Here is a 16,494-nt window from a genome sequence, read left to right as displayed (position 1 = left end):
TGTAGACATTACCTACGCCAGAGGTAGACAACAGGCGGATTGCGGGCTAAATCTGGACTGCCAGACGCTTTTGAATGGACCATAAAATCTTTTTATTTACTTATTATCATCATCATGAGTGTTATTTTTGTATTATTTTCTCGGGAGTCTGGACCTTGACTACACCTTGACCAAGAAATTTGGACCCTGACAAAAAATAATCGATTACCACTGCCCTATGCCAACAGGAGGGATTTCCCCATTGGCACAGATAATCCACCTTCTCAAGAGACAGTAGCTAGGTTGACAGAAGAATTCTTCTGTCTACACTGGGAGGCAGAACAGCATAGCTATACCTCTAGGGGCATGCATTTTTTACACTCCCAAGAGACAAAGCTATACTGATGTAATCGCCGAGTGCACACCAGCCCCTAGACAATGAAGAGACAGATATGTTAGAGGGGCATTAAAAAAAGCAATTAAAACAAATCTTAAATTACATAATTGGAGCAGTCACATCTCCTCCCTTTCTTGGTTAGTCACCTTAAAACATCATTCAGATACAGGACACAATTGTATAAATTAACTGATGAGGCCTGTGAACTGTGAAGAAGTATGGGCTGGATGAATGGACTATAAGGTACATAGAAAGTTGGCTAGATTGTCAGGCTCAACGGGTAGTGATCAATGGCTCCATGTCTAGTTGGCAGCCGGTATCAAGTGGAGTGGCCCAAAGGTCGGTCCTCGGGCCGGTTTTGTTCAATATCTTCATTAATGATCTGGAGGATGGTGTGGATTGCACCCTCAGCAATTTTGCAGATGACACTAAACTGGGAGGAGTGGTAGATACGCTGGAGGGCAGGGATAGGATACAGAGGGATCTAGACAAATTGGAGGATTGGGCCAAAAGAAATCTGATGAGCTTCAACAAGGACAAGGACAAGTGCAGAGTCCTGCACTTAGGACGGAAGAATCCCATGCACCACTACAGACTAGGGACCGAATGGCTAGGCAACAGTTCTGCAGAAAAGGACCGAGGGGTTACAGTGGACAAGAAGTTGGATATGAGTCAACAGTGTGCCCTTGTTGCCAAGAAGGCAAATGGCATTTTGGGATGTATAAGTAGGGGCATTGCCAGCAGATCGAGGGACGTGATCGTTCCCCTCTATTTGACATTGGTGAGGCCTCATCTGGAGTACTGTGTCCAGTTTTGGGCCCCACACTACAAGAAGGATGTGGAGAAATTGGAGAGAGTCCAGCGGAGGGCAACAAAAATGATTAGGGGTCTGGAACACATGAGTTATGAGGAGAGGCTGAGGGAACTGGGATTGTTTTGTCTGCAGAAGAGAAGAATGAGGGGGGATTTGATAGCTGCTTTCAACTACCTGAAAGGGGTTCCAAAGAGGATGGATCTAGACTGTTCTCAATGGTAGCTGATGACAGAACAAGGAGTAATGGTCTCAAGTTGCAGTGGGGGAGGTTTAGGTTGGATATTAGGAAAAACTTTTTCACGAGGAGGGTGGTGAAACACTGGCATGTGTTACCTTGGGAGGTGGTGGAATCTCCTTCCTTAGATATTTTTAAGGTCAGGCTTGACAAAGCCCTGGCTGGGATGATTTAGTTGGGGATTGGTCCTGCTTTGAGCAGGGGGTTGGACTAGATGACCTCCTGAGGTCCCTTCCAACCCTGATATTCTATGATTCTGTGATTCTATGAACTGGAAAGGAAACCAAGAAGCCAATAATCAGATTGACTACATGTTCATGTTGAGAAATGGCAAGAAATAGTCAAACAACCTAAACAATACCAGGCTGTACAAAAAACAGTTTAACCTTTTTAAGCCATTAAAGTATCCACAAAGTCCATAAAGGCCTTCTTTCTACAGTCCATACATCAGGAGAGCAACTACAAACGAAAGCAAGGCTAGGGCCTACAAGGGAACTGGAATATTAGAACAAGGTCCTTTATAAAACAGTCCCAGAAACTAAAGTTGCTTGCAGTGTTGCAGCCATGTTGGCCCCAGAACATTTACACACAAGGTGGGCGAGGCAATATCTGTTATTGGATCAACTTCTGTTGGTGAAAGATAGAAACAAAAGTTTTTTCCAATAACCAGAAATGGAAGAGTTCTGTGGGATGTCCTAGATTTAAGAAGCTCCATATTTTGTTTTTAAGTTTGAATCTTTAGCTATATTGTGTGAGTACCTTTGAGTTACTGGTTTGCTTGCGCAAGTAGAGAAGTGTTCCATCTAGTATGGCGGGGGATGGGGGGGGGGGAGAGCATGCATTCTTAACAGTTACACTGCTGCCCAAAAATCTGGCAAGATGAAACTTCAGCTGTGCTCTCCAAACAACAGATCACTTCTTCTTTATTGGCCATGAGACGACAGGAAGGGATTTTCAGATAGGACACCACAGGCAACTGTCTGCACGTTTCAACAGCTGGAAGCCTAAACATGTTCTTAAATTAAAAGGGGGCGGGAAATAGAATGCTAGCATTTGAAGTTCATGGACAAGATGATTTCCAAGAGAAAATAAGTATCAAAAATTGTGTCAATATAGTAAATTTCTTTAGCTCTCAAATTGCGGCCTTAAAAGAAACAAACAATGCACCACTGATACAGTTAAAAAGTAATAGAAATGTTTGACTCTCTTTCAGTGTTCACCAGCATTTGCAACTTAAACACTAGGTCTGTGAATAAGAAACACAGAATCAAAATGAATGTCATTGACCGGGCTGAGTGAACTGCAGAAAATAAAGTAGGCTTATTTTCATTTTAAATAAATGAATTAAGTATTTTAAGTATTTTGGATAATATTACTGGAAGGAGTTTAAAAGCACAGCATACAAATTATAGCCTATTTGCAAGTATCTCTAACACTTCCCCAGGAGAATTAGAAATCAAGAAAATATAATAATACAGGCAGAGTTACCTCAAAGTAAGATACGATATTAAAGTTCTCCTTTAACAGAAGAGACAGCTTTAAAAGGTTTACATAAGGTATGTCTACACTGGCAAGTTTCTGCACCACAAGTTATATCACTTTTATTAAAACGCTGGAATTAAATCGCTGTTGCATGTCCACACTCTGCTGCTTGCGCATCCACATTAGCAGCTCTTGCAACGGCAAAGAGAGCAGTGCATTGTGGTAGCTATCCCACTGTGCAACTGGCCGCAGGCTGCTTTGGGAAGGGTTTGCAATGCCTCATGGGGCAGGCACAGTGTCACCTGATGCAGGTTTCCCAATCCCATTGTTCCATGGGCATCCGACTACATTGCCAGCTGCTTTTCAACTGAAGTGCAGGGGAGGGAGATCGTGTGACAGGAGTGTGTATACGGAGGGGTGGGAAGAGAGACAGTGCGTCACCATGCTGTCTTGTAAGTTCAGAAAGTGGCAGGAAGCAACCAGTCCTGAGGCAGGGGGAGGGGGAAACCCCGACATCAGTCCCCACCTCACTCCCTCAGCGCTCTCTCGCTCTCTCACAAACACACACACACACTCCCACCCCTCCCTCTGTTCAACAGCACAAGCATTCCACATTAATGGTTTGCTTTGTGTCCCGGAGCAGGTCAGCACAGCATGCAAGGGCTGTCAGAAAGGGTGCTTTGAAAGGGAAGGGGTCCATGTCTCCAGGGCAGCTGAGTTCAAAACAATGAGCAGAGTGGTCACTTGAGGCATTACGGAACAGCTCCAGAGGCCAATTACAGCACAGAAAGCAATCAAGTGTCTACACTGGCAATAGAGCGCTGGAGCCTCTGCGCAAATAGCCTTATGACTCATTGACCTGGTTTTTTTGCAGCACTGCAACTGAGGAGTTTCTGTGCAGAAAGTGGCTTGGCAATGTGTACATTTCTGCGCAGTAAAGCAGATCTTTGCGCTCAAACTGCAAACATTTGCCAGTGTAGACAAGCCCATAGTATGGCAATACACCTATCCCATATTAAATGGTAGTTAGCTAAGCAGGAGACCGAATTCTGGCACCCTGTCTATGTTCCTTTCTAGAAGGCCTTGTGAAGTGGCTCATGCACCTCAATGGGATGGGGTCAGATGAATGAGAACACCTCTTGGAGATGAATACATCCAAAATGCACAATCACTCAGAGGTGTGAACTAACCCATTCATCCGAATGGGTTGGTCTCGGCTGCCATCTCCCAAAGTCTGTCCCAACCCATGTTGCGGAATACCAATTTTCCAGACATTCCCCCAGCGGATATGGATTTTAAAGCACTTTGATTCAAATCAGCTCCTTACGGATAGGGAGAAAAGGGAAGGGGTCTGTGCCTGAGGAGCCCCTTGACTGAACGATTCCATCTGCAGCAGTCACTCTACCTTGAGTAGCAATGTCTTTTTGGCAGTAGCACCACCACAGGTAAGACTGCACCAGGATTCCCACTTCCACAGGGGTGCAAAGGGGCTACAGCAATTGCCCTTGGGGTTACATCATCAACTATTTGTTCACTGCTTGATTTTTTAATACCAGTTTGTGGGTGAGATATCATTTGAGATTTAACAACCATTTTTAAGAGACCATGCGACTAGCATTTTTCCAAGTGTCTAACATTTCCTTCAGACCCCTTTTTCCAATAACTACAGTACTGAAGGATGAAACTGATAGATGTGAGCCCTTGGTTTGTGTAGATTGGATGGATTACTGTAGGAAGCTGACATTTGTTCTCTATGTACATTTTTCAGGATAAACATAATAGGATCATGGCAACACATTATTAAATGTCAGCATCACACCAGCCCTTATAGGGCCCTCTATTACAGGTGGGATTCCTAGTGCTATGCAACCTTTCTGAACATGCTGACACTGAAGAGAGTCAGATACTTGCTTTTTTTCCAATCACAACCAGTCTCATTGTTCAGAAGATGAGGGAGGAGCATAAGGCCTTACCCTAAGGGAGGAGCATGAGGCCTTACCCTAACGCTGCTACTTAACAGTATTTCATCTTCCCTCTATTTATATAAATTATTTTTTCCCCTTGACAATACTCACAAAGTAAAAATCCGAGTATGCATGTGGATTTTAAGGCACTCTGAAAACCAGAAACTTTGCTATCAGGACACATTTCTAAGGAGAGGCCCTGCAGAAGAATGCAGTTAGAGAGCAACTAAGGTGCACAACATACACTCTAAAATATGCAAACAAAAGGAATCAAACTTCCAGTAAATGGGTTTTCCTTGGGTTCAATGGCCACAACATGTCACTTTGAGCCACCCACCTACTCTGATGGCAGGCTGCCTGCAAACACTCTGGTTTACACATGTGCAAGCAACTCTCTCTGGCTCATCATCTCTGCTGACGCCAAACTGCGGATCCCAGGATTTACCCAGACTAATTTTTTAAATATTGCTTCCCAAAGGGCCATGGGTGCTGGACACTAGCAGAAATCAATCCCAAACCAGTGACATTAGTTTGAAGAGAATCAGAGCCACAATAAGCCCCAGGCATACACAAAAATCTGTTATAAGAACAGGTAAGATTTTGATGTCACATGATATAAAATGTTTATTTTATTTTATTTGAGGGAGAAAGAGACTCTCAGAAAGATTTTGTTCAAACAGCCTCAACATTTGGACCACTAATCCTACTCTGGACATCATGAAGCACAAGTTTTCAAGAAAAACCCAGCAAGCCTGTGAGGACTTTGACAAGAATGGATAAGCAGTATCCTAGTCTCATGCTTAACCACAGCACTGCTACTGTCCTACTATAATCCAGGTGGGAAGGCATATTTTTGGTCTGGCATAGCTATATGTAAATACAGGTCCTGGTGTTCAGTATATTATGCTACAGAAGTATATAAGCAAATGTTGGAAAATAATTTTAGCAGATAGGTGCATGGACAATTCTAATCCATTCTGGATAAGCATTGTAGCTATTAGTTCTGGTTTCTTGCATGCTAGAACATGTTAGCTAAAGTCCAGTATTCTTCAAACTTACCTTGGGACTGGGATTCAAGCAGTTTTTTTTTTTTCCCCCCATTTCTCACATTTCTTTGCCTTTAGAACATCTTAGTGGTATATTTTTCTTTCATAAACCACAATCTGGCGATGTTCATGCAGTCATTATTTTCAGAGTCTCGCTCTTTCCAGGATATCAGAGATTGGGTTTCCTTTCTTAATCTGAGAAAGCCTTTAACATGATTCAGGAACACTTAATACAGTTCTCTCCATAAATACAGCAAATTTGAGCCACTCTACCTAGTTTCCCCAGCAAAGTTTCTGCATTCTAGATGGACATACTGTGAATTGTGTGTGAAAAGATATTCGCTATAAAAGCTTCACTGTGCATAGTGATATCTGAAAGTTTTCAGAGTATTTCAATTTTTAAGCTTATTTTGAGATTGTCAAGTAGTTCAGTACCAATATTAGGGTATTTATAAACAAAAAAAGTGTTTTACAAACCCTAAGAGAAATCTATTAAAATGTTTAAGTTTTTAATTTATTTTTTTTTCAATGTAAAGAATCTGCATTGTCCCACTAAATGTGAACCAGAAAAGCTTTTCTAGGAAGGTTTTACATCTTTAATTGACTCTCCTTTGAGTCCTCCACAGTGGTAACCAAGGCATCTGACTACAGGTGCCAAGATGTAAGAAAAATTGACAGGAATTTTTTTTCAACTCTGAAATATTTTTTAAATTGTTTTTCAGAAAAGTATGGCATATACAGAGCAAACATTGTGACTAGAAGGTTTTATTGGCACTCATTTGGAATTACCTGGATAACTCTTGTGGTTTCAATGGAGACATTTAAAAGTAAAGTCAATAAAACATTTTTATCACATAATCAAGTCTGTCAAACACAAACATAAGTGTGGCAGTGGGTGTATTTTCCACTGCATGCATCCGATGAAGTGAGCTGTAGCTCACGCAAGCTTATGCTCAAATAAATTGGTTAGTCTCTAAGGTGCCACAAGTCCTCCTTTTCTTTTTGCGGATACAGACTAACATGGCTCCTACTCTGAAACCTGTCACAAGAATAAGATTTAAGAAATGGAAAGACTTACTACCTGTCTAACTATCTGTAACTAAACTATTTGAAGAAAGATGGGATGAAGTGATTAAAAAGAAACTGATAACAGCATGTACACATACAGCTGTCTGTAGTGTCTCAACTCTACTATACCTTGTATAGCTGATAAGGTAACTAAATTTTTTTCTCTCTAATAAACTAATAGCAAATAAATTAACTGGAATACAGTAACAGATTGGAAATTCTCTAATTGTTTAGAATGAATCCTCAAGTGTTATTTTAAGTGAGTTAGCAATGGGACCAAAAAGTCCCTGATGCTGAATGTTTAAACAAATCAATCGATTGAAGTATCTGGGCTCTTCAATAAAATGTTGGAAAGGACTGTCATAGGAGTTTTCGATGGAAGCTTACTTAAACTGCTGAAGAGCAGCAGGTACCGATCATGTTTTTATACAGGACATTGCTATTAGTGGTATATTACTGTACAAGATAAACACTGTTCTTATAAGTGAGACAAAGTGGGTGAAAGTAATCTCTTTTATTGGACAAACTTCTGCTGGTGAAAGAGAAGCTTCTGAGCTACATAGAGCTCTTCAGGTCTGGGAACGGTACTCAGAGTTCTCATAAGTAGATAAATTCATGTGGCTATCCTTTCATGCCATTTACTCCCAGAATACTAGGGAAAGTGGTTCAACTTCACGGAATGGTTTAATATTTTCCTTCTTATGCTCTCATGGTACAAGACATTTAGCTTACACTTCTTGGAAGACAATGTTGTATAATGTTATGCTATTTATAGAGTGAAACAGTTAACTGTTTGCAGCAGACATGCACCTTGGAGTGACTTGTTTTCATGGTAATTGATCTATATAGCATGGATTACAAACAGTTGTTTCGGACTCATTCTCACTCTGCTAGCATCTCCCATGATAAAAATGGGCTTGCCAATACAACAGCTGCTATTGAACAGGAAAAATGCTAGCAGCTGCAAAGCCTTTAACTTGAAACTGTAGGTAAATTTTGTAAAGATGTTCAGCAAATACAGCTGTTCGAAGGTTTTGCATATGATTGTGCACAACACAAGAAGAATATAGTATCTAATCAGTTTCCATGCATTTCTTTTGTAGAAATGAGGAGGACTGGCTTTATTGACTGGACTAGAGTCGGGATTTAAAATTACTGTTATAAATCTTCTTTGAATACATTTAGGGTAAACCTGCTGTTCAATTTGCATTTAAAAAGTTATGTTGTCACATTAAAAATCATATTACAGAAGCATTTTACTTCTGCTCTTAATTTAGATTATTAAAGTTATGCATTTAAATCTCATTTACTTTCCAAAATGTCTCTTTCTGTATTTCAGCATGGAAGAGATCACTAGACTGACCTCTGGAAGCAAGTGCCATGTTTCCCAATCTGAAAAATTTCCCTCTTTTCCATGTTGTAAGATGCCAACTGATAGCTTTGCAGGATTGCAAACTATCAAATCTTAAACCAATCACTAGTGTAAGATCAAGTCCTGGATCTCAGGAGTATTTTTTGTGGGGAAAATTCACATTTGGGATAAGAAGATGTAAGGATCTGGGGGACAGGATTGTTTTTGTTGTATTTTTTTAAAAGGTGGCTGTTGCTACACAGATTTGGAATAATAAATAGATGGATTACTGGGCAGAAAGCAGCATGTGGAGGTGGTCAAAGATACATGATAAATGCAACTGACTGTATAGTGGTCAGCACTAAATGTGATCTATATACATATGCATGCACTGGAGAGAGATTTGTTATTGTAGGGGTTTATATATAAAGACAAAACAGAATCAAACCCTCAATCCAGCAAAGCAATTAAAACATGAGTTTAAGCACGTGAGTTGTCCCTCAATAGGACTCCATGTATTTTAAAGTTAACCACGTTTTTAAGTGCTTTGCTGGATCAGGACTCAAGAGTTCAACTATATCCCTACTGTATAAGGAGAGAAGCAACAGGTTGCTTAACACTTTGCATCATAAAAATTCTTGCATTAATTTCTTTGAAGGGAACTCCTCTGCAGTTTGCAGCAGGATTCTGAAGTTTGGCAGACGGATAAGTGCTGGAGTCCAGGGGCATAAAATACCTTTCAGATTTGCAGTTATGAGCTGGTGAAAATCATAATTTTCAAACCATGATTTGCATAATATATCTTGATTTCATCCTGCTGTGTGAATAGGAAAATCTATCCCTGCTTACCTGAAAGTTGCCTTTCATCAAGCAATAAGATCCACAGCTCTGTTACCCATCTGTTTCGATGGGTACTTCAACCTGCTTGCAGCTCAGGGGCAGAACCAGACCTGCCTGTCACTGACAGCAGGGGAACGACCCACCTCCTGAAGTTCCATCCAGTTGAGATTATTTCCACAACCAGGAAAATTAAAATCTACTTTCCTAATTTACAGACTGTGTTAAAATGTAATTTGAGGGAAAAGCACAATAACTTCAACCAGTGGAGAACATGTTGAATTTCACCTAAAAACAAAAAACTTTAATCCTTCAATGTCAATATTCATTTCTATTCTGGATTACAAATTTCCCTCCTGGGTAGATCTGTGGACTTTATTACTTGAAGAAAGGAAGTTTGCAGATAATCACAGGTACATTTTCCTTTTTTTTTTTTTTTTTTTTTTTTTTTAATATTAAGGTCCACCAATCGGTTCCAATGGGATTTTCGTAGCAGTGTGCCTCCACACTGGGAAGTAGGATCACTAAGTATGGACATTCAAAAGGAGCTAGATTATATATCGAAATCTCTTCCATCTTCTCCCAAAAGAAAAGAAATGGCACTGGCTAAAACTGAACGACCAACACGCAGAATTTGGTGAAATAATGGCTGTCCAGAAGATCTCAATACAGGAGACACGTCTACTCTGTCCTGAGATTGTCTATGATCCCAAGGACTGGGCCATAATACTTATTTGAAGAAGTATTTACTGAATTTACTGTGGGAATTAATGTTATGACAACGGTAAGGACTAACTGTCTAAATTAAAAATACAAATAACCAGTGCTTTCTCTAAGATAACCATAACGTCACATAAAAAAAGTTGTCTGATGGAGACAGCAGCCACTGGGAGACGTACTATAATGGATCGGAAATATAATGAGGCCTCCTGCAGAGGTTCAATCTGGGCAATGCTGTAAAGAGCAGAATGAGGTTCCGAAGATCATGCTCTATAACCTTCCAGGCTTGGGATAAGGTTGCTGCCCCAAGGAAGTATTTAACATTTGCATTGATATAAAACTCCTTTTTTTAAGAACATGCCAAGAACATAATACAGAGACTGGTTCTTTTTGCTAGCACACTTATACCCCCATAATAAAGCCCTCCTTGGAGAAACGCAATGCTGTGTTTCACTGGTTTAACATGGTAATTAAAACTATGAACTTAGAACTTGTTCTGCTGGATAGTGCAAATTGTTGTCTGAGGCACATGAGAGAAATAATGACTTCACCCAAGTATGGGTTTTTAATTGGTATGGTCCTGGATGGAGGACTCGCCTTGCAATAACAGACTTTCTCCGAGATAGACGCATCCAAGGATCCAATGCTAGGTTAATCAAACCTGGGAGCCATAGCCTCTTCAGAGAGAAAAGAACAAACATCATCACTGCTGCTCTCTTGTTCCTATCCTTCCCACCTGCTCCCAGGACGAGACAGACATCGTGGGGCCTCGCCCAGCTTCAGAAGAGGTCATTCGCCACTTAACATCCATCCTGGGTCCTAACACAGAGAGGGCACAGGGCACTTTATTCATTGTTTCAAGATGCAAAGAGTTCCATCACCATCCCAATAAGTTGTCTTACGATGGAGTAAAATAGTTCTGGGTATAGGATCCGCTCTGCTAATCCACCTTCTATCACATTAAACACACTGGTGTTTATCTCCCCTTGGTTGGCAGTGCACATAGAGGTAGGGATCTTAGTTCCATGCAGGACAGGAGAATCTCTCTCTGGGATAGGGCTGATTTTGTCGTCCCTGGTTATTATGAAAATCCTATCAGACATGTTGACTGTCATATCCAAAATACACCTGTTATCTATATAAGGAGCAGTACTCAGACCTAGAGGAATCACTGCATTGCTGGTGGATGCTGCGCCCTCTCTTCCTAGCACCCAATTCCCTGAACTCAATCAAGAAGATCCCTTCCAATAAAAACACCCTGATTCTCTGCATTCATCAGTTGAGGGAGCAGAGAATATACAACTGGAGCTAGATCTCCGCCAATGGATGAGAAAACTAACAAACATCTATTTAATTCTCATTCTCCTACATCTCAACAAAGCTATGAGCAGTTGCAGAGGCACCAGAGCTCTGTCTGCAGAGCAGAGAAGATGGCGCTGCATTAGTGTATATTATGTTCATGTTTGGGAAGTTCTCTTCACATCCATAGAAGCTACATTGATTTTTTTTTAAAAGTGATGAAAGCTTAATTTATTCACAAGCAGACTATCCTGGTTCTTAAGCTTATCTATGACAACATCCCATTCACCAATGACTCTTAGTTTTTCAAAGCCCTGGATATCTTTTTTTGGACATCTGCACTCTATGAATGCTCAGAGTAATACATTTATAAATACAAAGATTGGGCGCACAAGAAGTCTCTCTCCTCTCAGGAAAGACATTACATATTAGCTTACACCAGAAACCCAAACCTCCCCTACCCTTCCAGGGCTTATCAGAGATCAATACATCTGTTCTCTTCCAAAAGAGACACACAAGAATATCCCCATCTACTACCCCATTAGAAGTTGTAGACCAAACTGTTCCCCATTCACTTCCTTAATATCTGTCAAATGAATGATCCACCAAAGCACAAGCCACAGATCAATATATACCAGGTGGAGCCCATACACAAATGCACAAAACAAACATAGGCTGAAACCCACTTTGTATCCGCAATACCCTACATGTGCAATGTTGTGAGGCTCACTATTCACAGAACAATGAGATCCCTGTGTGAAAGATGCACACATGCTCTGAAGCCATGCCATTCTACCTCTTCAAACGATCACTGGAAGCCACCTGTCATTTAAGTGAGCCTAGAAGCCTTTGTAATTAGAACAAAGTTATCCTGCTATGGTGGTCTGCCTAGTGGTACCAAAAATGGTGCACCATTAACCTATCCTTCTCTGTCCCTCTTTTCCAAGCATACTGCCCAAATTACTAGAGTAAGATACACTGAGAAAGTGGTAAAAATATGAGGCAAAAACGATCTCAGAATGGAAGCTTGTTTGATCTGCCTCTCCTCAAAAAGTCAGGAGAAAGACTGTTGAGAACTAGAGAAGCTGGCATAGCTACCTGGATGAGAGATGTGAAAATAGAGCCTTTTGACTGGTTGCATGTGTCAAAGTTTGCATAGAGGAACTACGATCTTTACTGGTGGCAATTGACTGGATGGGGAGTGTGTGTGTGTCCCACCCACCATGGGAAATATATGCATGGCTTTGTGGGTGAGCTGCTACATGGTATTTTGCAAATCAGTTCAGCACACTTAGTCTGGTATAAAGCTTGAGGGAGTTACTCACAAGCATGTTACATGTAATCTCAAACTAGTGCCAATAAACCTTTAGTGCATTGATAGAACACTATCAGATAAGACACTGTTTAGTATCTCTTTCACAAAAGGACAAAGAAAAAGCCCCCATGGCAAAGACTATGTGGAATCTCTTTGAAATCCACTAGTAAGTCAGCACTTCAAATGATGAGATATTTAGTACATTATGTTACTATTACACCTTCACAAAATAGCAATATTTCATCTTTTTCCACAGCAAATAGACATCAGCGGCATCCTTTCCTACTGAGTTTAAAAGGCTCAGAGTTAAACCCACATTTCAGTAGAAACAGACTACAGTGGCACCTTAATAGTATTATGATAAACTGTCAAAGTCTACAAGCCAATTTCACTTGTATCAATCTTTAACTAAAACAGTTCCTAGTGCTTTTAGGTTTATTACAGTTTCAAAGTCAAGGACAAATCAAAATTGGCTGCAAACAAAAATGGATCACGACAAGCAAGAAGAAATGTTCTGACATTCATTACAACTGCAAAACAAAAATCGGTATGTTTCAGAAGTAAGCTTATAAATATTCCAAAAAAGGATGCAAAGTTGTGGAACAAGCAGGAAAAAAAAATCTATTTCATAACCTTTAAATTATGCCCGCAGGGAGATTCTCTTACCTACACACTTGATTACTTTTAACTGTCCATTCACCAAGGGCTTCCTTCTGATGTTATCCACAGGAAGACAATAGCCCTTACCAGACCAAGAGCTTCCTATAAATTAGAGCTCTCCTTTGTGGCTAGCTTGGCAGAAGCCATCAAAAAAGTTCCCCTGTAGCTCAAACTAAGTGCAGTTCTACTCAAAACTGACTATGTAAAAAGGATATTTTCTTACTCAGAGCTACTCGGTATTCCAGAGAGTTATCTGCTTACTTCAGTGACAAAAGAAATCCCCAAGAAAAACATTTTCCCCACTACTTTTTATTCCTGACTGAAGGGATGCAGAAGCACATCTCCCTTCTTCACAGGGCTAAATTCTCACTGCTTGAGCAGATTTCCACATCAGTTTCTCGTCCTTTGACGACTGTCACCATTTCAAGGCAAAACAATGGCCATTAACTGGAAAAGTTCTCAATTTTAAACCATTCCTTTTCAATATTTGTTCATCTGCTTCAAATACTGCAACTGAGTTTCTTTCAGCTTGTATGTGTCACTGCGTCTCTGTACAGTATACATCTTTGTGTAGATTTTACATTTTATATGCTCGTAAGACCTAGAGGCTGGTTAAGCATAAAAAGACAGGAAATGGAAATTCACTCATTCTGCCATCTGCCACTTACACTAAATTTTTTGAACAAATTAGAATTTGGTACATGCCTCCATTGGCTGTCACATGTTCTAAACTGCAAGAACAACAAGGGGAGATTTTCAAAAGCAAATGGCAGTGAGCCACTTAACTACAATAGACTTTCAGGGAGTTAGGCACTTAACAGCCATCTGTGTCTTTGAAAATCTCCCCCAGTTTAACTTTCCTGCTTATTAGTTAGTTTATTATTGCATTGAAGCAGAACAGATTTCATTCTGGCAATTTAATTCTTTGGTTTTAGCTGTATTTTTACAGATATCAGGTGTTCCAATACCAGTAGCATCGGCAATTCCTAAGTCAACATACTCCAACTTTAATTGAAGTTGCCAGGGGCATATAAGCAATGTGATATTCACGACCACTTGAATGTTAGTGTTTTTGATTGTTAGCTCCAGATATGAGTCATGTTAGCACTCATTTAAAATCCAAGAATATAAGACTTAGAAGTATATAAACAGATTTGTACTATGTGTCCAGATAGAAACATCAGCTGGTTTCAAAAATAAGAACCGATGGTCAGAGAAGTTATTCATCTCACAATGGCTCTTTGCCAAAGGATGAGACACTGCTGTATTGCTTAGTCTCCATATGGGTTTTGTGCACTTCCAGCAGATCTACATCTCTTTGGACTGAGCTGTCTAGTGCAGCATTTCTTAAATGTGGCCGCCAGCAGATTTTTGTGTGTGGCCATGACAGCCTCCAAAGGATGGGCGAAGATTTGGGGGGAGGAAGCCCCTCCCTGCAGCACCCAACTGTTGGTCCTGAATTGTTGTTACCAAGAGCAGTGAGATGTGCTGCCTTAGTGTTTGCACTAGCACTGCCAGCAGGAATCAGCGCTTTGCACCACGCAGCCTTCTCGGGGGACTCTGGGCAGCACCTCTGGAAACGTGGGGCTGATGTGCATGGCGCTGGAGGCAGCTCTTGTCAGTGGAGTTAGCCGCAGCATTCAGTCACTGCGACGCTCCCCTGGGCAGCTCACCCGCTCCCACCTGCCAAGAGCGCAGGGAGCCTGGAACTTCACAGGCGACCGGAGAGTTCCCAACCCACCTTCCCCAGGGCAGAATCTCAATGAAGGGCTGGGGGAGGCAGGGACCGAGAGATGGATTTGTGAGAGCAGCCATCACCAAGAGCTGGTGGCTGCACTTGGAGGCCACCAAGAAATTTGTTGCAAGAACCCCTGCTCTACTGTTCTATTTTAACTCATGCTGACACTATGTTTGCTTTTCTTCAGATTTGAGTTATGTCTTTCCAGGGTTGCAAGCTCCCTGTACCAGTCACATTAAATGTTCAAGTCGCATTGTGGACTTTTTAAACCAGCTGCCCTATTCTCCCCTTTTATGGCTTTCTTGTAATTGTGACATTTTCAGCCTCTTTCAGATCATATCGGGGGAACACACTCACTTGTTCCTGCTTTGGTATTTTGCTACTCAAGTAAGTAATTCACACTGCTTTGAATATTGTTTGGTAAAATTTTGCAGAGTACTGTAACTCAACTTCTAATAAGGTTTTAGTGGGTAGGACGGAGTCCTGAATATTTGTCAAAACCTAAGAGTGGCATCTGCCATCACAGTGGGATTGTGTAGCCTCAATACTTCCTTTCACTGAACCACCTCTTACTCAAGTGGGTATGTACATGCACACAAACAGAATAATAGAATAAATGAAGATCTATTTTGAATAGTCAATTTTCTCCTGTTTTGATGGGCTTAGATTAGACTATTTGAAAAATTCCCATACAGTCACTTTAAAAGCTTGCATGGCAGTTTAAATTCAATTATTTGCGTAAGATTTTGCATGGTCATTTTAAGAGCACTTAAAACATGTTTTTTCCTCAATGGAGACTTCATTTTCTGTTTCACACAATGTACCCTACTAATGTTTATAAATCTCTGTTCAAGTAAGTCTTGGTACATCAAGGGGAAAGAACTATGTATGGTGTCATTAGAAGTGTTTTGTGGCTACCTAAAATGTGAACAATTTAGTGAGTTAACAATGAGAGTCCTGATAGGTATTCCTTTGTCAAAGTGTATATCTGAGTTTATGTTTCCCTCCTTTCCAGATGACTCTGCACTTCTCTGCCCTCCCCCTCCACGCTCATTTCAAAAACTGAAAGATCACAAAAGTACAGAACCACCCTCCTAAGAGGGAAAGAATTAAGGAAGTAAGGGGAAAAAATAGGAAAAAGTATGCAGAACAGTTGTATCATGATAACATATGCATTTAACTTTGTCTCTACCTGCTAGATTGGTATATAGAAAATACTATGCATTATTCGTTTAACTTCTACATACAGAAGATTAGTATATTACTGCACCACTTTTCCAACACAATCTTTACCAAAACCAAAGTATTACAGCTGGTCAGATTTTCCAATGAAAACCTGACATTTGAGCAAATATATTAAGCTTTTCTGTTGCTTTACACAGTACAGCTAAGAAGCAGGATTCTAAATATACTTTAACTGACAATGAAAGTTACAAGGGCATCAGAGTCTGTTGTAACAGCACAAATTCCAGAGCACTTGTTCTGATGCTTTCCCCTTATTCTGCTACTTTTCTCCAAGTCAACCAACCCAAAAATAAGAGCACCCAAATCTGAATTCTATTGGAAATTGAATACTACAAGAACCAGGT

General features: G+C 40.6%; 1 protein-coding gene and 1 long non-coding RNA gene across 7 annotated transcripts in view; one reads left to right on the top strand and one right to left on the bottom strand.

Annotated features, from left to right (window-relative positions):
- HDAC4 (histone deacetylase 4) overlaps window positions 1-16,494 on the bottom strand; it is a 475,906-nt gene that overhangs the window by 362,660 nt on the left and 96,752 nt on the right. The gene's annotated exons all lie outside the window — the stretch shown is intronic.
- Window positions 5,560-8,409, top strand: LOC125645075 (uncharacterized). The gene is made up of 3 exons (XR_007359181.2): window positions 5,560-5,708; window positions 6,932-7,131; window positions 8,325-8,409. It is a non-coding gene; the product is annotated as an uncharacterized LOC125645075 (long non-coding RNA).

This window comes from Caretta caretta, chromosome 11 (genome assembly GCF_965140235.1).
Source record: "Caretta caretta isolate rCarCar2 chromosome 11, rCarCar1.hap1, whole genome shotgun sequence".
Classification (NCBI taxonomy): Eukaryota; Metazoa; Chordata; order Testudines; family Cheloniidae; genus Caretta; species Caretta caretta.
Note: the sequence above shows the minus strand (reverse complement) of the source record. Positions and strands in the feature narration are given on the sequence as shown.